General features: G+C 42.2%; 1 protein-coding gene across 3 annotated transcripts in view; it reads right to left on the reverse strand.

Moving 5' to 3' along the window:
- The window catches only part of taok3a (TAO kinase 3a), an 80,669-nt gene that overhangs the window by 51,376 nt on the left and 5,857 nt on the right, over positions 1 to 23,436 (reverse strand). For 2 of the 3 annotated variants that reach the window (XM_034118279.1, XM_034118280.1), the window contains exon 2: positions 414 to 534. The exons of the other annotated variant lie outside the window; for it this stretch is intronic. The gene's annotated coding sequence lies outside the window, so the exon portion shown is untranslated. The remainder of the gene's footprint in view (positions 1 to 413; positions 535 to 23,436) is intronic. 3 annotated transcript variants of the gene reach the window in all.

Below are 23,436 nucleotides of genomic sequence, written 5' to 3' on the forward strand. Positions count from 1 at the left end.
GGGAGGGAGAAAAAGAGCCAGAGCGTCCACAGCGGAGAATAAACAGAAGGGCAACCATGGCAACCATGCGCGGGGAGTCTTCTTCGCTGCTTTTGTGGCAGGAGTACAGCGCCACTTACAGGCCTGGCATATGTACTACAGCATCTCCAGCGCTTTCGAGCGGTCTCGTGTGAACGGACACGTTTCTGGTGCCTGTTGCGTGTGGACGTTAGACTTTTTTGATAACGATTGCGGTCCGTTTGTGTTATCGTCCTCGTGTGGCTCCAGCCTTAGACATTTTGCTTAACTATTTGCATGCTAGAAGTCGCAATAAGATTAGACATATTGGTTAAAAAATCGAATACATAATTAAAAAAAAAAAGTAATAGGTTTGGTATTGCATGTGTGTTGAATAATAGCAGAATATAACCTACCTGTAGGAAATGTGTAAATGGGGAGTCGGGCAAGCCTCTGTCTCCCCCTCTTTCTTTTTCTTAGTTTAAGTCCAGAGTTGACCTCTTGCCGACTTTCCTCATGACTGGGATAATACTGTACCTGTTGTTGGAAAGAGGAAACATTAAAAAAAAAGGTTAGATGGTGGGATTTTACTGTATGTTAAAGTAAAATACATTCAATAACTGGCTTTGATAATGTGTGAAAGCTGAAAAAAGTGGATTAAAAGATCAAAAGAACAATAGTCTGCACTAATATTTAACTATTTTGATGATCGGTTATTCGTTACTTTTAAAGAACAATTGCCCGAAAGTCACTGGTTCCAACTACTTACAGTAGATGAGATTCGTGATAGAAAATGTGCTCACGAGGAAGATTAATTATTTATTATAATGTTTTACTGAGCCAATACTAGGGAAGGCTACTACACTAACATTGTTTTTTGTTTAAGTTCTTTGTAGACCTTTGAGAAATTCAAGCCTGTGTTAAATACATTTTTATTTAGGTTCAGCTATTTTACTTTGAGTGTGTTTTCAGCTGCAAACCTCGACACAATGTGAATTTGATCATTATTTCTTACATTCTTCTCTCATTCATAAATAATGAATGAAACCCATAATTGGTTTCATGCTTAAGTAATTAACTGGAACTGTTAAAGTATCCTTATTTTATATGTGGCTTTCGGTTGTGTCTTTTTGGCACTGATTAGTGTCTGATGCACTTTTGTGGCCGAGTGCAACTTCAGCAAGAACCTAACTGCCAACACAACGTTTGTTTTTCCTTTTTTTTCTCTTATATTTGGCTTTTTACTAAAATACAATCAAACGCAAGCAAACAACTGACAAGACTATCAGCCACTTACAGCCTCTCTACTGTAATGTATACATTTTATATCAGGTGAGTCAGATTTAGTCAAATATTACCATGATTGCTTTACAGCATGAGAGCTGAGGATAAACAGCACAAACATAGGGAAACATTTTTTAATTCCTCACAATGGCAGATGGTGGAATGACTCAACGGCTAATAACAATCTCTTTCGTCAGTTATTATCCTCTCAACACCAGGATCCTGCCTTTTATCAGCTTCAGGAAAGACAACAATACATATTCTACAACAAAAAGTTCAGAGGCAGCATGGTTTAACTAACAAAATCACCAGTAAAGTAAAACAGGTTATTTATTTAGTACCATAGAAAGATCCTGTAACCATGTTCATATTAATGATTATCGTCCATATTCAGGGTCACTCGGAGCACAAAGTCTATCCCAGAATGCATTGAGCAGACAGTATCTCCAACTAATTGTAGCCTCCTGTTTGCACCTGAACACATCTTCTTTCTTCCTCTTTCAAATGCACGAGTTCAAGGACTCCACACACGGTGAGCAAACGCAACCTTTCACTAGCAGGAACAAATTCAATATTTTGCTTTCTCCCACACACAGTGTTGCACAAAGACACACACATACACACACACACACACATGCACGTCAAACAATCTGAGCGAGTCTTTCTGACAGCAGATCGCTGTCGGCTACTGGACTGTGTGTCGTTTTGACAAGCAGGTGGGGCAACATCCACAACATTATCAGCGAGAACAACATGACCCTGAACTAAACACACTGTCAGATACAAGACGAGCGCACAATGAAACCAACTGTTGTCCACAAGCACTCCACAATCAGGAAGTATCCATAACTCAATCCATTACCCTTTGACCTTTGCCTTGGGACAATCCATTCCTGTATCAAACTGGAACATCTCATTTCTTCTACTTCTCAGTACTTTATCACGTTTCCCCCTACCCTCTTGTCTTATTGGTTTCACACACCCCCTACCCCAAAACGTCCTCCTCTCTTTTTGTTATCACGCAGAGCGGCAGATTGGTTGCTCAGAGGAACCGCATTCAATAATAAAAGAAGGAGAGAGGATGGAGGGATGAGAGGAGAAGGATACAAATGTATTGTGCCCCTTCTGAGTGTCCCTGAATGATTTATAACACAAACTGACGCTTGCATGAGCCTCTGGGGAAGCTGTTGCTGCACTTCTCCTCCTCGCTCTCTCTACCCTGCTTGGCATTTGTTACCAACTGACAAGAGAGAGATATAGATAGATAGAGACTAAGTGTTAGTGTGTCTCTTATTTAAGTAAATCCTAAAAACGGCTTTAAACGCATCTTCTACCAAAGAAACAACCTGGACACAAAGTTCTTTCATAACTGCAACTTTTTGAACGTTGGTTTTCTTAGTTCATTCACTGTTGGTCAAAAAGTATGAAAAAACGTGCGCGTGTGTGTGTGTGTGTGTGTGTGTGTGTGTGTGTGTGTGTGTGTGTGTGTGTGTGTGTGTGTGTGTGTGTGTGTGTGTGTGTGTGTGTGTGTGTGTGTGTGTGTGTGTGTGTGTGTGTGTGTGTGTTCTCTGTTACAAAGGTCAGGGGCAATTGAAGGCTTGGCATGATAACATCTGTTCAACATACAGAAAAAAGGCCAAAGAAAAATGCCGTTAGAGGCAAACAGGTTGTGTGATAATAATTAACAACAAGGAACGAGATGGGAGGGGAAAATAAGAAGAGGGTGAGACCGAAACAGAGAGACAGAATCCGAAAGAGAGCGACTGGAGTTAGAAGCCAGCGATTATCCATTTGACAACTTCCTGATTTTCAGGGCCTTGCTTCTTTTTTAGGTTAATATTAAGCTGCTTTCCACAGACAGCTCAGTAGAACTAAATCCTTACAAACTAGAAACTTGAATGGAAAGGGCAAACAACATATGAAGTTACAGAAACAGAAAAGTAGTTGTTGCTTTTTCATCCTCGACAGTGGGAGTTTCAGACCTTCAGTGAGGCTCGAAAATGTTCCTAATACCCAACTCCTACTTTCTGTTCCTCCTGTTGCATGACACACACGGTGATATGAATCATAAATCCTGAGTCACGAGCTGTCAATTTCAGAGGTTCAACTTGGCCAAGCAACCTTTTTTCAGAAACAAAACCTTGTTTTCCATTTTGGTTCTCGGGCATTACAATCCAAAAGAACAGCTTTCAGAGGGATTGGCCAAACAATTCATCAAGCTGGACAGGGACTTAGGCCAAGTTCAGACCCCTTTTTGGTTCAGTTTTCCTCATACTGACTTCCAAGAGTTTGTGAAAAGCTTATCAACAACCATGCTGCTGCAGGTATTCACGATGACAATTCCTGGGGGACTCTGGGGAATTTTGTGGGAACTATTCCCCTTTATCAAGAGCAGTCTAGTTACCGTTGAGCTGAATCAATGTGCAAACTTAAGCCACTACAGACAAATAATGTCACACTGATCCTTGATCTGCCTGAATGTAATACTCAATAGGACTCAATGTAACACTCAATGGTTCCTAGAGTGCCTGAAGATGACTGAGGTGGGCTTTTGTTGAGTTATGCTAGAAGTAGGTGTGCTTAAATCACACGTCCTTCACCTGCTTCAAATAAAGCTGAGACAACCAAATATGGGGGCGATTTCCACAATGCGCTAAATTCTCCCCGGATGAAAATAAACTAATCCACGGAGATAGAAAGAAACTAAACATTATGTCCTGATTATCCTGCCAGGGCGGCATGGTGTGGATTTGTATAGCAGTGACTCATTTTCAGTGTGAATAGTGCGCGTGCGTGCATGTGCATGTGCACACACACACACACACACACACACACACACACACACACACACACACACACACACACACACACACACACACACACACACACACACACACACACACACACACACACACACACACACACACACACACACACACACACACACACACACACACACCTCTAAAGCAGGATTTGAATACTTGCTAGGTAGGTGCATCAACCCCAGACTGTACAAATATCAAAGAACAGTAGATTAGCCCCAGATATTACCAAACCAAATCATTCATAGTAGACTAAGCAGGGGAGAGCAGCTCCTCATTCGCCCTGCAGCTCTAGGTCAATATCAATCTTAATCTCCATATTGACGGACAAAAACCACTTGCAGTAATGCAGACAGGATATTACTCGAGCAGCACATGCACACATACACATGGTAGCCTTACATGTGAGAAACGCGTTCACACCTTTCCCTCATACATGTCCACGTATAGTATGCATGTGTAAAGTGTCAGCTATGCACATTATCAGTGTAGTTAAGGGCATTTGTGAGGTGTTTGGGAGTAGCCAGGGGCTGTAGGGGAAAGATAATCTCCCCCCATTATGGAGCGTTGGACTGTGGTATGCTATGGCACAGTCACTAAATAAACCTTTAACAACGTCTACGGTTTTTATAACTCACAAATTCACAAACAAACTTTTTGGATTAATCGACAATTTATGTATTACATGTTGCCTAGTTAGTAGTTATTTGGCAATTGATACATTAGTTAATTTATAGAACATAACTCTTGGTTATGTGTAAAGTAAGTTGTTATTAGTCGCTGTTGTGTCTTTTTTTAAGCATATTGTACAAGTTCCAGCATCCCAAATATGAGTATTCTCTGTCTTTATTAATCTAATATGATAGTAAACAAAATATCTTGTTGTTCTAGGACTGTTGGTCAGACAAAGCCAAATATTTAAGGCCTTCACCTCAGATTTTTTAATTGATGACGCTATGTTTTATTTTACTTTTGTCAGTAAACTAACTAGTGAATTATTCCTTGCTACTTCTTCATGCTGTAAAATAGGTTTTACTACAGACTACTACAGTTTATCTTGGGAGATTGCAAGACAGTTAGGTTTTAACACAGGACATAATAACGATGCACCACTAAAAATATTTTTTTCAGAGGGAAATTTCAGTGCCCTGAGGATCACTGACGGTGAGCAAACAGAGAAAGGCCATTCCAGAATAATAAAAACATCTCCTAGATAATCTTACTAACATACACACAGCTTTGTTCACACACATTTTGTCACACAAAGACCATCCCTCATCCAGTGTGAAAGCTTTTTTTTAGAGCAATCCCATGAATCCAGAGGGGTGTGTGTGTGTGTGTGTGTGTGTGTGTGTGTGTGTGTGTGTGTGTGTGTGTGTGTGTGTGTGTGTGTGTGTGTCTCTGGAGCGCAGCCTGGAGTTTTCTCTATTAAAGCCATTCATCCTCTCTGGCAACTATCAATGTTAGCGCCTTTTCAGCTGAGCTTCTTTTTTTCAACCTTGTCAATAGTGTGTGTGGTTTGCCGTCTTGCTTTTTTCCAAAATCTACACAGTCTTTCACACACAAACAAAATCAATCTCTGCACTGTCTAAATCCAAACCCCTCCCCTTTAAGTAAACACAAACACACTGAATGAAACAAGCAAACACACTAAGTGCAGTGTCACAGAGCGCCGTCACCGGGCTGTTGAATTATTCAGCAGTCCCTCACAGACACTACTGCACATCAGAGAAAGTGAGGGAGGAGAAGCAGGGGAGGGGGGGGGGGGGTTATCATGGGTACCACACGCAGGGATTGAGTGTTGAAAGGATCAACAGGTTACACATGCACACACACAGCCACAATAGAGCTGAAGTTGCAATTCACCAAATAAACGTACGGCTATTTATCCTTCTACTCGTCGTACCCTTTAATCGATATAACCACAACTTAACAGTGAATGTTTTGCCCATAGATGTATTAAAAAGCCTTCTATGGCAGTAGCTCAGGTAGAATTGCAAGCTGGAAAAAAGCCTGGAATGCACCGTATTTATTGTCTGGACAAGGCGTGGAACTATTTTAAAGAAAGAAAGACATACTTTTATTTTTTTTTTTAAACGATGGACAGGTGTCGGAGCCACATCGCCTGCCAGTGTTCCGACGCAAGGGAGGGGTTGGGGGTTTGATGCCTCCCTCCAGGGCACTTCAGCAGTGGTCTGGATGTAAACTGTAACTGAGGTCTGTATTTGGTCCGATCGGGACTTGAACCGGCGACCCTTCGGTTTCAAAGCGAAGTTCCAACAGACTGAGCCACTGCCATTCATTCTCAGAAGTAGACAGAAAAAAGAGACGATAGTGTGTGATGGAGTGTCCGTGCAGATATGAAAGATAAGTAAACAGATCTTACTTCACAAGTTCATTATGTGGTAAACAAAGCTGTTTTTTTACACTCACGACATTCTGCATTAAAACAGAAATATATTTTAAAAATAATAATGAAGTAACTGGAAATAAAAGCCAAAGGCGCTATGTGTAAATGATGTATGGATTCTTTTTGGATACCCCTAGCTTTTAATCATAACCTAAAATAGTCTGGTAACAACGTCATCACTCTACTTTGCGAGCACTAAATTGCTGCATCACGTCCTGGTGCACAATGTTGTTTCTGTGACATGCCTGAAATAAAACACATGTCAAAATGTGGGAGTTTGATGTTTATGTAATTCATTTTCACTTGGGCAATCATTTTTGGTCTAACTTTTTTTAAAACCCTTCTAGGCCCTGCACAGTGCAGTTCATTATTCTAAAAGCACGACTCCACCCACCAGCGCCACCTCCTCTAATCTGACTCACCGTACAAACACCAACATGCCCATGTGTTGGTTTTTATGCAAATTATTTCTGAAAACCACTCAATTAATCTGAAGAGATTTGCAGAGACTGTGCATATGTGCCCCAGAAATAATGCCTTAGTCAATGACCCCAGGAGAATTTGAAAATAAATAAATAACACTTGAGTCACCCCAGGGTCTGCACAGGAGGTGAAGCAGAGCAGCTTCACTCCAACGTCTGTGTTTGCACACCATGCGTTCAGGCACAGCATCCAGTGTAGGTGACCCGCATTTTGGAAGCGCTGAGACCTCAATAAACAATGACTGTGGTTCTACGAGGAAAGGCACACGGTAACCCAGATCTTCTCTTTCCAACTTGGACAAAATCTGTCGTACATTAGCTTGCTTCTGGCTGTGGGTCAGTAGGAGTATCTACAGAACATGGGGACACTTTTCAGAATGGGTTGTAGGACAACAAATGACTGTGTGTGTTATTTGCCAATTATGCATTTTTGATTTTAAATGAGAGATCCATGCAAACAGGATGTGACATGAGGATGAAGATGAGAAAGGAGAGGAAGGGATGGGAGAAACGGTTGCGTCCATCATAATCACAGATTCACTCTCACAGACAAACAGATATTCATCCTTAGATGTTTCAGACAGATAGGGCTGGGCGATATGGAGAAAATCAAATATCACTGTATTTTTCATCAAATACTTCAATATCGATATTATAGAGTTTATTTGCGTATTCACAAAATATGACATTTTCAATAGATAATCAATATATCGATATAATACCCAGCCCTAGAAAGACATACTGTGAAGTAAGGTCCCAGTCGGGAACATGACATGTATTATTCTCTAACCAGTGAACCCCCATGGATTTCCTGTGTGAATTTAAGAAGGGTCCTCACCACAGTTTGTTTTTATTTGATTGAGTTTTGCTATGTATTCTTTTTTCTGTGTCTTTGTATGCACCACATATTCCAAAGCAAATTATTCGTATGTGTAAACCTACTTGGTAATAAAACCGATTCTGATTCTGAACCACTATGTGACCCTGAATGACCTTGACCATCCTGTTTCTGTCAAATAAACACTTGGATTGAGTTCATTCATGTCATTTGCATCAGCGTGAACCCCAGACCTCCATTTCATTCATCTCCAATGACCTCTTTGACGTGTCATAGCAGGAAAAGCACAGGTGTAATTCATATCATTAATAATGAGTGCTCTGCCTTTAGGTGAGCCAACTCCAGGTCGCTGCTGTCATGCTGCCTCCACCACCTGTCTAACGGGAATAAAAGACAGACATTAATAAAGTTATTAGTTACACATGTGCTTTTGCTGCTATGACACGTCAAAATGTCTTCTGCATCAATTAGACTGATTTCATTGGGATCTATTCAGCATGGCGATCAGAGGATATAAAAAGATAAGCATGTGTTCAGTATTGTTCTAATGATACTGCCATCACAGGGAAGAGAGAAGATATGGCCCAAGTGAAAGTCACATGTTTACCTCTAGGAATAGACTTTTAAACCTAAAGCAAAGAAGAATTGTATCCATATACAACAATATGAGACTATGTTTTAGTCCTGCTAAGTGAGAAAGATTTGTTTTTCCATCAGAATTTAATTATCGAGGTGGACACCTTAGAAAGAGGGGATTCTACTTTTAATGTAAGGATAAAATACTTTTGTGCTGCACATTGTTATTGTATCTTTCTTTGGATTGTGTTACCAGGGAGGGCAACGCATCCTTTATCCTGACCATATATGTCTCATGTCAGTTAGACATGTCCAATGCCCACCGACTACAGCTAATATCACCTGAAATTTAAATATTGCGAAAGGAACTATTTTGATAAATAATAAGAGATGGTATAGCGAGTGTAGACATTCCAAAACAAAACCATACCTTATGTTTGGTGCCCCTTCAATTCCATTGTCAGATTGACTATGGCCCGCTCAGGTGGTACTGGCTAATGAGCCGGTATTGGGAGTAAATGCAAGGGGCTAGGTGACTGGAGAGCAGTCAGTCAGAGGGTTAACAGGGTGTCATCTGTAAAGCTGAATTTAATCTAGAACTGACCCGGGGTCACTGGTTTAACAGAGAGTATCAGCTCAGCCTTTGACACCTTCTTTCAATGGAAGCATGTACATAGTTTGTCATTGCATTAATGCCATAGCACCAATTGTATGACCTTTAAAATGACTGTGCCTAGAACAGTTGATTCCGAGTTGATTAAAGTGGACGCCAGGTTTAGTAACTGCTCTTATTGCATTAGCATGGCTCATGTGCATGATTCATAACCACCATTTCATTGCTAAACAGAAGCTAATGTCACAGGTTTTATTTATTTGTGTTGAAGCTGCCATGTGATATTTACATCAACAGCTGGTTCCACATTCAGACTGTACAATGTACATATTTGTTAAAGCTTCTATACTCAAAGGTATACACCATTTAAAAGCATGAACAATGTGCATGGGGGTAATAGGCAGAATCTTTACTTCAGGCATTGCCGTTGTAATGCTACGCAATTACTACAGGGAAAAGACAGGAAAAAAGGGTCTTAAAATAAAACAATACTATTGAACTTTTAGACTATTTCCCACTGGGACATTTCCCCTGCTCTTGCATGCTTACACGAAAACAGAATCATCAGAAATAGCACAGTCACACAAAACAAATGGTTCTCTCAGCTGGAACATGATGGTGGGAAATTGAGTCTAGATAAAGGGGTTTTACAAGCATATAAATGTGTGACTGTTTGTTTTACAAAGAAATATGACAAAACTGGTGCCAGGATTTTTCCACAGTGGTAGTCTGGCCGAAAATATGTGTGAGTAAAATGTGGGAAACAACGGGACTTTTGAGAAGGAGCATTGAGTATATGACTAGGCGTGAATACAGAAGCTGATTGATAGATACATAGCATTCTATTGCTCTTTCAATCTATTGAAACTTAAACAACCATTACAAAACCGTTCTCTTTCACATATTGTTATTTCATTAAAAGAAAGTGTCAGCTTAATGTTTGTGCAGCCTTTATCACGCCTCACACTTTTCAATGGGTCATTAGCGAGTGTCAATGATGGTGTTCATTCCCTTTGCCTGGGCTTCAATGGCTTTACAGCTAGCTAGTTTTAACACAATCAGAAAGAAGCAACATTGTATGTGGTCTTAACCTTTACTTTGGCTTTGATATGTATACAATTAGTAAGGGGAAACAAATGCTAATCTGGGGGTTTTATGTTAGATTTTAAATTGCAACCACCTTCCGTACTTGCACAATTATATTGTAATGATATCCCTGTTAATGATTAACAAAAGAGAGAAGAGGACAACAATTAGTGATTTCATTTCATTTCATTTCAAACCTTTATTTATCCAGGTTGTATCCCATTGAGATCATTGATCTCTTTTTCAAGGGAGACCTGCTCAAGTAGGTTCCACATGAAACATTAAAAACATAAACAGAACAACAAAAGGACATCATACAGTATCATTACAGGGATTACAATTTACATAACTATCCACATGAACAGGTACCAACAGCTTCCGATTCAGTAGCATCCAACCGAGCTTTAAAAACATTTAGTGGCACCAGATTGCTCAGTTTCCATTTCAATTGCAGACTATTCCAGGACAGTGGAGCTGCGCATCTAAATGCTATCTTCCCTAAGACAGTCCTAGCAGTTGGCACATTTAATAAAACCACAGCATGCGATCTCAGGCAGTAGCCACTTACAATTCTCCGTGAGATCAGGGAGCAGATGTAGGATGGAAGTTTCCCTAACATGGCTTTGTATATAAAAATGTACCAGTGACTGAGCCTCCGTACAGTTAGCGAAGGCAAACCAGCCCTTGCATACAGGGTACAGTGATGGGTTAATGCTTTACAGTTTGTCACAAATCTCAGTGCACTGTGATACGCAACATCTAACTTGACCAGGCAATTGGCAGGTGCATTCATATAAATCAGATCACCATAGTCCAGCACAGGTAAAAAGGTCACAGAGACTAGCCTTTTTCTGGCCTCGAGCGAGAAACAGGACTTGTTCCTGTAGAAGAAACCTAGCCTAACCCTCAGTTTTTTAAGCAGGTTATTGACATGACGTTTAAAAGTGAGACAATCATCAAGCCAGATACCAAGGTATTTGTAACAGGCAACCACTTCAAGTTTTATTCCTTGCGTAGTTACAATATCTAAAACAGGCTCTGGTGTCTTTTTAGCTTTTGAAAAGAGCATTACCTTGGTTTTATCAACATTTAAAAGAAGCTTTAGTTCAGAGAGCTGAGTCTGAATAATGTTAAAAGCAGCTTGCAATCCAACAACAGCCTCCTTAATGGAGGGACGTGCACAGTACATAACGGTATCGTCCGCATAAAAATGTAAGGTTGCTTCATCGACATTTTCACCTAAACTATTAATGTAGATGGAGAATAAAAGTGGACCTAAAACTGAACCTTGTGGTACACCATTAGTAATGTTTAACCACTCAGAAGACAGCCCATCAAAGTGAACACATTGGGACCTTTCAGAGAGGTAGTTCACAAACCACCCCACTGCATGGCTGGATATGCCAATACTGAGTAGCCTCTGCTTTAAGATGCGATGATCGACAGTATCAAACGCTTTGGAAAGGTCAATAAATAGAGCTGCACAACTCTGCTTATTATCTAAAATACTCGCCACATCATTCACCACTTTCATTGTGGCAGTGATGGTGCTATGTTGCTTTCTGAAGCCTGACTGATGTTTAGACAGGATGTCATTTGTACATAAAAACACCTTTACCTGCTCACTCACTAGGCGTTCAAGAACCTTAGCCAGAACTGATCATTTAGAGATGGGCCTATAATTATTTAATAAAGTGGCCTCCCCACCTTTTAGTAGAGGCAGGACATACGCTGACTTCCACAGTTTTGGAATTGTGTTTGTGCTGAGGGAGAGGTTAAAAAGAGTAGTGAGAGGTGGAGCAATAAAATCTGCAGCTATCTTTAAAAAGAAAGGTTCTACGTTGTCCGGGCCGGCCGGTTTCTTAGGATCTAACTTGGTTAAAGCTTCACGAACAACATCAACAGTAAAAGGAGTAAAACTAAAAGGGTTTTCCAAAACACGTTTTTCAGAGTCACAGACTGTGGTGTTCACAGAAGCAGAGTTAGGCCCAATCCCAAACCGCCCCCTACACACTACCCCTCCGTTTGCACCTTCGCGCGGAGGGTCCGCCACATTAAGTGCTGTTCCAAACCAACGAGTGTGGAGAGGTGTGGAGGGGGAGTGGGCTATCAAGCCCTCAAACAGCGAGTCTGCATCGGTGCTGACTTGAGACCGGTCTCTACCTGACCGGAGTCACGCTGTGTGTGTCCGTCAGGAAACACGCTGTTTACAAGTAGTTCCAGCAAACATCCACTGATAAATTGCGATGTTAACAACCTCATGATAACCTCATATTTTTTTAACTTAGGATCATACCTGTGTTTAGTCTAGAAAAAGGTAAATGTGTGCATTTTATTATAAAGTTGTGTATATTTACAAACTGTTGCAAAAACTAAGAAGCTTATAAACATCAGGTTTAAAACTAAAAGAGCTTTACAAAAAAGTAACACAATGAAAGATGTTTGGAGTTTTATTTGAGTTCTTAATTTAAATTTTTTGTCTAAGAGATGCTGATTTGAAACCATTGTTACATACAGTTACGGCATTTCCTGTTTCTGCCGGAGAGAGGGGAGTTTGTCCCAAAGCTTGCCGCTGTATTTACTCCCTCCATCTGACAGGAGGGAGCCTCGTTGAGCTGCGAGTGTGGCTCCAGACGGAGTTCACTCCGCCACGGAGGGGTAGGGTCGAGGGAGTGGTTTGGGATTGGGCCTTAGTCACAGAATCAAACAGAGAGCCACAGGACACAAAATGCTCATTAAAACAATTTAACATAGTGGCCCTGTCCGATATAGTGCCAGATGCTGTGGTAATGCACGGAGGTAGCTCATTACGGATATCACCGGTGGATATCGATTTTATGGCTTTCCAAAATTTTCCAGGATTATTCAGGTTCTTTGTGGTAACTGACAGATAATACTTAGACTTAGCACTTTTTATTTGTGATGTGAAGCTATTTCTTAGCTGCCTAAAGCGTAGCCATTCTACCTCTGAGCCTGATTTCCTAGCCTTTGCCCAGGCCTTGTTTCTCTCATGTAGGAGACTAGATAAGTCAGCAGAAAACCAAGGGTTGTCTCGTCCCTTCACTCTAAATTTACGCAGGGGTGCATGTCTATCTATAATTTCCATAAAACCAAGATAAAAATAAGACCATGCAGTTTCTACATCAGCACACAGATCGATTTTACCCCAATCAAAATCAAACAGATCATGTACAAAACCCTGCTCCACAAAATGTTTTTTGTCTCTCTTACTGATAATGCAAGGTTTAACCTTTTGGACTTTTGTGTCCCTAATTGTAGCTACAACACAGTGATCACTCAGATCATTTGCAAATACTCCCACAGATAAGTATTTATGGGGAACATGAGTTAAAATGATATCAATTAAGGAGGATTTATTTGGGGACTTAATGTTAGGGCGAGTAGGACTGTCTATAATCTGAGTAACATTCAGAGAGATACAAAGGTTTTTAAAATCCTCTGACACAGAAGTTAACCAGTCCCAATTAAAATCACCAAGCAGCACTATTTCCTTGTAGTGAAGTTGAGATAAAAGTTTTGCCAATGAAGATAAAGAGTCCTTGACAGCTGAGGGGGGTCTGTAGCAGCCCACCACCATGAGCTGTTGACCCTTTGCTACTTCAATATTTAAGGCTAAAAATTTGAGTTGTTTACTAATAGATTTGGAAACCATCTTGGTTACACAAAACTTATTTTTCACATAAATGGCAACGCCACCACCTTTTTTAGGACGGTCGGTACGATATACACTATAACCATTTAAGTAGATGTCAGAGGCCAAAATAGATTTATCTAGCCACGTTTCTGATAAGACAATGATATCAGCATCAGTCGAGCTCGCCCAAATGCGGACAAAATCTAACTTAGGTAACAGACTGCGCACATTTAAGTGAATGAATCCCAACCCAGATCTAGAAATAAAATCAGCAGGAGTAGCTATCTGACTACTACTGCTACTGGGCGGTCCAGGGTTTAGTTGTACATTCCCTGATAGTAATAATAGCAAAAAAAACAAGCACCTTTTCCTCCGACACACATACATTGTCATCTGCTTTAAAGTCACCAGCAAACTCCGCGAAAGTGAGATTAGAGCTCAAGAAACAGTCCTGAAGAACCATCATAGCAGGCAAGTGAGAAAGACAAACATTTGTCGAACTGAATGTCTGTGACAAGGCAACCAGTAATTGTTTGTGTAACACATCCGAACCTTTACAGGGGATGTCGACTGCGGGCGGTAGAACAGACCTGAACCCAGTCGACTTCTCAGGATGACGAGAGAACTTCTCATTGTCCAAAATAGCTAACAGGCATAGCAGAATCACGATAGGGGCCATTTTCCCAGACCAGCACAGCATCTGGATAGGCGCACAAGCAGGCCCGAAACGTGGAGGCTCTCCGCGATATCCCCGGTGCAAAACCTCCTCAGCACAGCAGGATAGGCGAAGCAGGCCCAGCTCGAGGCGTAGAGGTGCTCCGGTCTCTCCGCGATGTCCCCGGTGAAGATCCTCCTCAGCACACCAGTACAGGATAGGCGAAGCAGGTCCAGCCCGAAACGTAGAGGCGCTCCGGTCTCTCCGCGATATCCCCGTGGTAAAACCTCCTCTGCACCGTAGAGCACGACAGGTGGAGCAGGTGGATACAGGCCTCCGCTACAGCAGGTGTAAAGCAGGCCGCAGCCCGAACGCGAAGCCGCTCCGGTCTCTCCGTTACGTCAAAATCTCACCAGGACAGCAGCACACGACAAGTGACATGACACTGAGCAGCACTTTGAGCAGGAAACTCAAAAACCATTCCTTCACATGCCGCCTGTACTTTAAAAACTCCCAGATCAATCTTTACATCAAGGTTCAATCGACAATTTCTTTCTCAAAATGAAAAATATAAATTAAAGCTACAGGCAGTGATGGACGGGCCTTCGCAGATCCACCAACACTTGACCAAATCAAAATGTGAATATCCGACTTTCTGTTGGGTTTACGATATAGCACCAAGAGGATCAAGTGATCAAACCTCATTGACATTTACCCTGAGGTCTCGGCCTTTGGGTTTCTATTGGCCCTGGCTCACACAAAGGCCTGCTGCGGGTGCTAAACTGGTGTGAACGCCAGACACAGGCCATTCGATAAGTGGTTCTTTCATCAATGTTACACTCATTGCCATTGGCCACAGCTAGCCAGGCCCAGCTGGGACTCTGGTGACGAGATGTGCCATATCGACTAGGCAATAACCCTGGGCCTGTTTATGACACTATCAATTCCCAGCTGTATTGATTTTCATTGTGGCTGCAAAAATACTCTTCAGTTGCACACCCAAACAAATGGTAGCTGTGTCACATGTATTCATTGAGAATGGGGAGAAAGAAACGATGTGGAATTGGACCAAGGCACATGTGCACACAATGAATAAAGATGTGCATGTTGTGTAACAAATATTCAGGCAAACATATAAATATATGAAATCACACAGTATAGCTCTGTGATCAGTCTGGGGCTGTTTGACATCAAGGCGTCATGACAGCCAATAAAGATTAACTATGATTTTGTCCCACTGTGTCATGCCTGCGGCTTTAGCCCCCACATCAACTATTCAGGCCCTTCAAAGACTCTGAACTGTTTGCATGTGAGTCTTAGCGGAGACTCGTGCTGTGTCCCTGACACCACAGTAACAAGTGCTCGTGGTCAAATGCCTACCCCGGCTAGTGAGTCATCCTGCTGCTGTAGCCCCTTTCTGCTATCCCACAAGGCCATGCAAAATGCATGAGAGTACCAGAGAGTTTGAGAGAAAAATGTGCAAACACACACATACTGTTTGCACATGTACCCAGCCACACACTTACATAGAGAACGCATGTAATCATTACACAAAGTGCTATAGTCATTTTAATCAGCAGCATGCATGGACACACACCCACAGAGGGGCTTCTGCTTGTGGAAGTACACACCAGATGATCTAGTTTCAGCTCCAAGTGTGTGTGTTTGTGCATGTTTGTATGTGTGCATGGCGAGGGCTGAGCATAGAGTGAAGTGCTTCTCTAAAGCCCAACAGGATTTTCCAATCAGGAGCAGCAGAAAGATTAATAGAGGCCTATCGCATGTTCTGTGGTGAGAGCAGTCCAAACGGGAAATGATTAGGAAGGCTCTCAGTGTTTCAGCTATCTGCGGAGATGTAGGCAACCCACCCCACCAAGTGTGTCTCCTATTTACCGTGTCATCACAAGTCAAAGCGTTTATGGTCCTATGCACAGTTTAAAACAATGTGAGCTGACCGGCCATTGGCTGGATTGCGTGTGACAGGGTCAAGCTAATACTGCATGTGTCCACTTTTCTCAGATGGGTTGAGTGCGATCTCATTTTGTGATTGGGTACCAGAAAGTGAGAACATAGATTTAGATGCCTTGCCCGAGGAAGTATCTAAATCTTTTCCACTGCCTTCTCTTCTCAAATCTGCCGAGCAAGGTTTGTTGAATTCAGAGCAAAACTAACTGCCCTCCAGACAAAGCTAAAGCAATAAGCAGGGGTCTACTCGTAATCTTTTATCTCAGTGAATGGATTCCATGTAAGACGCCTATGCTAGATGAGACGCCCTCTCTGACTTTCTCGAAGGCAGTTTTCTTGGGAGGGAAAAGGATGATGTCACGCAATCATTTGCCGGAGCCTCATGGGATGATGGGGGGGTGTTGTGATTCAGGGTTATACATTTATGGCTAGGACTCCCACAGCTGTCAGCTTCATCACAGACTGGATAAAAACGTCCGGCTGCAACCACTAGTGTATCACAGGGAGCCATTTTCTGAGGGAGCCTGTGGCTTCTCTTCGTTGACCGCGAAGAGAAGAAGACAACAAAAAAAGACGAGATGAGTGTGTGGGTTTTTTGTGACAAATTCTCCAGAGAAACACCACCAACTTTGCCTTTATCATTGAATAGGACATCTTATCAGAGTCATTAAGAGGTTTGTAGGTGAGTCAAAGTTTACACTGAAATGGCTGTTGCTCAGTGGAGCACTAGCTATAGGGTCATTTGACTCATCTCACTCTCCAAGGGTGCAATGCAGCATGGGAAACCTAAGCATACCACCGTTTCCCCTCATATGCCTTTTCAAAAGACGAGAGAATGATCCGACAACATGAAAGAGAAAGAGGCAGGAGGACATTTAGCAGAGGAAACCCCAAAAAGGAAACATGCATCTAGGCCATTGAGTCATTTCCCTTGTGTTTTGCCTCTTCCTCTTCTTCAAATATACACCGACAGTATAAATTATGTACATCATCACTGGGGTTTACACAGAGTGGGAGAGGGCCCATGGGTTTTAGGACTTAGCATTTCAGCTTTTTATCCCCTGTAAAGTCTGCCCGCAATTAGTTTGGGAATTAATTCAGGCTCAGAACTTAGCCTCCCCCTTCCTCTTTTAGATCTGTACTGATTCATCCAAGCCTCTTTATATATATACACACACACAAAAAGTAGATGGTCAAAAATAAAATATCTGCCCTGTGGATACATTTACTGTGTGTGTGTGTATGTGTATGTGTATGTGTGTGAGAGAGAGTTACATGGTCAGGCCAATTACATCAAAATGATCAATGTGCATTGATATGCAAGCTGTAGCTAAAGTGTTCAGTCTCTAAACCCCCCAGGCACTAAAGTATTGATGAGTTTCGTTAAACAACGGTTTGTGAAACTAACCAATTAAAAAGAGACTTGACTAGAGGCAACACAACAATTGGCAAATAAAGATTCCCCCTTCCTGTTTAAGCTCTGAAAGTAACATAATATACGATTTAGCTACCTTACTTAATTCTACACCGCTCCCTCAAATATGAGCAGCTATAACCTTACATTTGCATTTGTTATGACTAAATTACTTATGATCTTGTGAGTTGACAACTTTTCGAAAATAGCCAATGGTCAAGCAGGTGCATGAACAAGATAATCCCTACTACTACTCGGGTAAAATCAAAATGATTTGAAGCTGTTAAAATGTAAATCCTTACTAAATCTTACTTTACAGTAGCCTGCTGATCTTCCAATGTACAACCAAACATCAGCTAACATTTCTGTAGATGAAATGTCTTCACTATATGCAGAATACAGTACGATTGTGTGAACTGAGATTTTGCAGACAAAATGAATCATAACACAAACCAACCGCTCAGTCCCAAAAGACAGATTATTATTCAATATGGCAGCAACCAACTTCCATTTTCATTATCAACTGATCCTTCCTGTTTTATGTATCATTTGGTTTGATGACATAATGTCATCAATCCATGTGAAATGCATCTGAGAGCCCACAGTGTTGTCTTCAAATGGCTTGTTTTGTATTTATTTGTTTACTGGTTGAGGGGTTCAGCCAGTAAATCATTCTGAGCCACATGGAATACCAAATGCGGTACTAACCAAGTATGATTTAAAAAGGACAGACACTAGTTCATCCTGCTCCCTGTTCATGTTATTTATTCTGTTGTTTTCTCTTTATTTCAAACATTCACTTGCTTTAGGCCTGCTGTTCCTGGTGGGATCTATTCACTTCTGCAAGCCATCAGACCGGTCTCTTTGGGGAAAGGAATAGTGTTTGGAAAGCAGTGACCAGTTCCTTTCAGTACATTTTGACTATCTCTACATCCTCCATTTTAGCTGTCTGATTTGACCAGTAAGTCCGGAGTCAAGATCCTCACACCATCAACACCCTTAAGTCCTGCGTGTGTGTTGTGATCAATACATAATTAGGTCAATCTTTATATCGGAAATATAATAATGAAAAACCTTTGTTTATAACACGTGGCGCATCAATCGGAGTGAGAATAAAATGAAGGGGAAGTATCAGAATTCAGCCCCAGCTTCTTTAGGTTTCCTGGAATGAGTGAATTATCTGATACTACAGTACAGCTGAACATCTTAATAGACATTTTCCCTTTAGGCTTATCGTAGATGCACTATAGTTTAAAAGCTAATCAATGAATGACTGCTTAATTATGCTGTGTGTTATAGCGATCAGCAATCAAATCCAGCTTGTGATTATTGGTGAGAACAGTCACTTGAACCTCGACATCTATTAAGATAGTAATGTTGGCCTGTTACCTGCTCCTTCGCTGTGAATTGGTTAAGAATAAACAATAACTTCCTATCGGACGTGGCCCCTGTATCACACCAGGAAACAAAAGCTGGACACAGGTCATGAAGACTGAACGTCAATGAAAAGCCATGAAAGGCGTGTGCATCCACCGGCTTCTTTGAAACTCTCACGGCTTGATGATTTAACCATTTCCTCACTTGCCCTCTGGGACGATATCATCCCTGCAATTATCCAAGGGTTCGTGGCCTCCTGGCTTTGCAGTGCTGCACATCTGGTTCATTTTTGTTTGTGTATGATGAGAGCCTGTGTGTTTGTGCGAGCGAGAGAGGAAACGAGAACAAGCATGAGGGAGTGAAGGAGTGGGGCGGGGTGTTGACTGGCAGAGTTTCCTCCAAGTCACAGTTTAATTGGACAATTGTTCAGTCCAACCTCGGGGCTCTCTGGGTTCACAAAGGCATATAAAGCTGTCCTAGCATGGACTATTAAACAAGTAGCTTTGGCTCTGTTTGCCTTCTTTTTCATCATGAGAAATTATGATGTTCCCTTATGCAATATGAGACACAATTGATATCCATTCTGATGAATCAGAGGTTGGCTAAAAGCTCAGTTGGAGAAATAATGGCAGCATCTACTGTATGGGAAAAGCCTGAAGAAAATTGCTATGCAGTCCGTCTAAACAACAAGAGAGTAACCTTCATAATTCAGCCCTGATGTTATGTGGCATTACCATTTATGGTGGGGAATCCTACAATAATCATAATCAGCCTGGACGAGCCACAGACTTAACTAAAATATAAAACATTTAAGTCACATTTAGCTGGATTCACTGATGGCTGGCGAGAGCGAAACACAATCTCTCCCTGATTCATCAGAGGAAAATCTCCACTTGACCCAATGGAGGCTGTCCAGTCATAGCATTAAGGCTGTACAGAGCTTGGGCACAGGACCGGAGGGGGGTTGGCACATATTCTCATAGACCAAAAGATGAGGAGTTATCAAGCTTCTACGTCAGGTTCTGTGGCCGCCAGACTGAAAAGGTTCAGTTTTGTCCTGCCAAGCGACATCAACCTAAAAAGCCATGCATCGGTTGATTATGCTATTGGCTGAAAGCTGGTCAATACTCATGAACTAATACCAATTTTGGCAACAGTGTCCACTACTGTAACACAATGAAAGTTCCCAACCAACACACCTGTGAAATATCCTAAAGAATGACACATAAAAATAAAATAAAAGGCATGTTCGGGAATGTATTTGAGAAGGCTCAGAGTATAAATTATGATGAAGAACTGTGAGACACCAAAGTCTTTGAGCGGGCAAAGGAAGATCCCAAAATAGAGCGGCGTGGTGCAGTGCATTACCTCACCCCCACTCACATAAGCAAATGTGTCCATCACAATCATGCATCCTAAGCCTTGCTGACATGCCCTACTCTGCTAAGCTAGCAGCACATACTGGAGTTTTCCAAGCTGGTTGCATGCAGGGGGAGAGTCAGCAGAACAGACCTACAACATGACACTTTACATTTTTTAAAGACCCCTTTTACAGCGAACCATGAAGTTCTAAAAATACTCCAGCTGAAGCTTCTTCCTTCATTATGCTGTGCTATATTAGGCCATGGACCCAGAAGGGGTGGTGGTGGGCAGAGATAAGGCAAGTCAGCCATCAGCAATGGTGATGTCTCTTTGGGTGATGATGATGGCTGCTCTTAATTCCCTAGCATGCAACTTGGCCTAGTCATGGAAGAGCAGAGAGGGGCTCGCCGATTTAACAGCAGAGCAGGAGACAGATGTAGCCGGACATAATGGGGGTTGAAAATAGGGAGGGGGGGGGGGGGTTGTTGGAGGGGCAAACTCATGGTCACAGCTGCAACCTCGCCAGAGGATTGGAAGCGCGCTTCTAATAAAGGGCTGTAATCAAGTTGCTCATGCTAACCTCCCACACCCAGTGAAGCCAACTCGCCAACATGCCTCTCTTATGACAGAGGGTTTAGTATGCTTGAGGAAGAAAACAATGAGAAGAAGAACAATCTGTGTAATGCAAAAGATAGAATGACGTATTTAACAACCAATCTGTTCTGCATTTCGGCATATAACATATCTGAATTGCCTGAGGTAAACAAGTTAAGCCAGATGTGACACTAGGAGAGAGCCTTTGAAAGGGGTGGAAAAAGAATATTAGACCTGCCAGGTGAATAAAGGTTGGCATGTGCCTCCAGACATAAGCCTGCATATAATGTCACAATGAATGTCATTAAATGTTCGCAGGATCTGACTGCTAATCAAAGATCAAAATGGGTTGGTGAGATAAAGACCAGCAGTGTGAGGTATAGTGCACAGCAGACTCACTAGGGAGGCATTTGTTGACGAGACATCTGTTAGGCCATGACTTCCTCCCCTCCTAGACAGCTTTCAGTAGACCAAGGCCATGACTCAAGTCTGCACCAGCTGCTGGGCAATGACTAGATCCATTTCACATTTTTCCTTGTAACTCCCATCATAGTCAGTTGTGCATGCATATACGCAGTTTCCATCCAATCCAGAAGTGCTGTAAGTGTGGATGAAAGAGTCTCTTATTATGACTGGGCCCTTTGGTCTTCCATGGACATGAACCACCAGATTGGTTATACAAATGACCCTTTTGCTTACATTTTCACACATGTAATTAAATTGAGAAGATGGATGGTTGAGTGTATCTTTGGTACACTCACTTCCTTGATATCCACCAGAAGAAGGCTTAGAGATGCACCCGCTGCGAACACTGGCATGTGTATGCAGTCTTCATGATTGGGTAATTAATTGAACTACTGTAGATTAATCCTGTTACCAAATATCTACACTGGTTCTCTCTCTCTCTCTTGCTGGCTTCATAAGACTGTGATCTTGCAGTGGTGCAGAGTTTAGCTGTCTTTTAAAATTCATCATTGAATGCAGTATGCATTAACACATCTGCTAGTAGGGTAGAGTTGGGGGTAGGGGAAGGCATAATTCCCCTTGTCATCTGAGACAGCATTCCTATATTAGACATGCTAAACCAGATCACTGCAGAACATTAAGCCTGACAGCAGTGCTTTAATATTTGATGCACTCTGCTACCGTGGCATAAACCACCCAACTGCTGTAGCATGGGATAAACTGGCAATTCTGTGATACATTTTTCAAAAGTCAGGCTTCCATCAAAAGGATGAGAAGACAGTTGGGAGAATTGCTGAGGTGGATTAGTCAGCAGGGGGGGGGGGGGAAATACATTGTTTTTCTCAGGTGCTTTCAACAGGTTGCCCTCTATGCAAAACACAACCTGCAAAGACTTTCTCTACTGGCATCAAGGGTTTCAACTTTTGGAAAAAATAATAATGGTGTTCTGACAGATATAGGGCTGCCCTAGAACACAGACAGCTAACTCATTACAGGGTAAGTGACAAGCCATGAGACATACCGTGTGCCTACCAGTGGGCCTGTCACAGTTCTTCGACAGCAGAGCAGGTAAACTTGTTAACTTTGACTTCCACATGAACCCGAAAAAAGCAGGAGGAGGAGCAAAGAAGACTTATGCCGCATTTCCACCACACGGTCGGCCTCGGCCTCGCTCGGTACTGCTAGGCCGCACTGTTTTCACTGGTAATTAAAGGTGGCCCATGTGTTGTTAGTAGGGATGCTCCGATCGATCGGCCGCCGATCGATATCGGCCGATACTCACTCTCTGCCGATCGATCGGTGCTCTCTAAAAATGCCGATCGCATGACGTAAAATGATGACGTAAAATGATGACGTAAAATACATGACACTTTTCTCTGTGCGCGGCAAAACAAGCTCGCCAAAATGGCTTCACCAGTCTGGCAGTATTTTAAGGTGTCCGAAAATGACAATAAAATAGCGGTATACAACGTGTGTGAAGCAGAAATCCTGCAGCTCCACCCGCTGTGACGGACCGGTGAGCAGAGCGAAACACACACTTAGGCCCAATCCCAAACCGCCCCCTACACCTTACCCCTACCCCTACTGACAGGAGGGAGCCTCGTTGAGCTGCGAGTGTCACTCCACGGAGTTCACGGAGGGGTAGTGTGTAGGGATAGGGTGTAGGGCGTGGTTTGGGATTGGGCCTAAGAGTTAGACCTAGGCAAGGCAAGGCAAGGCAAGTTTATTTATATAGCACCTTTCAACACAAGGCAATTCAAAGTGCTTTACAAAAATGGAAGACATTAAAGGAGAGGTGTCATGCTTTTCCGGTTATTACCCGTCCCCTTGTTATGAAGGTT

This window comes from Trematomus bernacchii, unplaced genomic scaffold (genome assembly GCF_902827165.1).
Source record: "Trematomus bernacchii unplaced genomic scaffold, fTreBer1.1, whole genome shotgun sequence".
Classification (NCBI taxonomy): domain Eukaryota; kingdom Metazoa; phylum Chordata; class Actinopteri; order Perciformes; family Nototheniidae; genus Trematomus; species Trematomus bernacchii.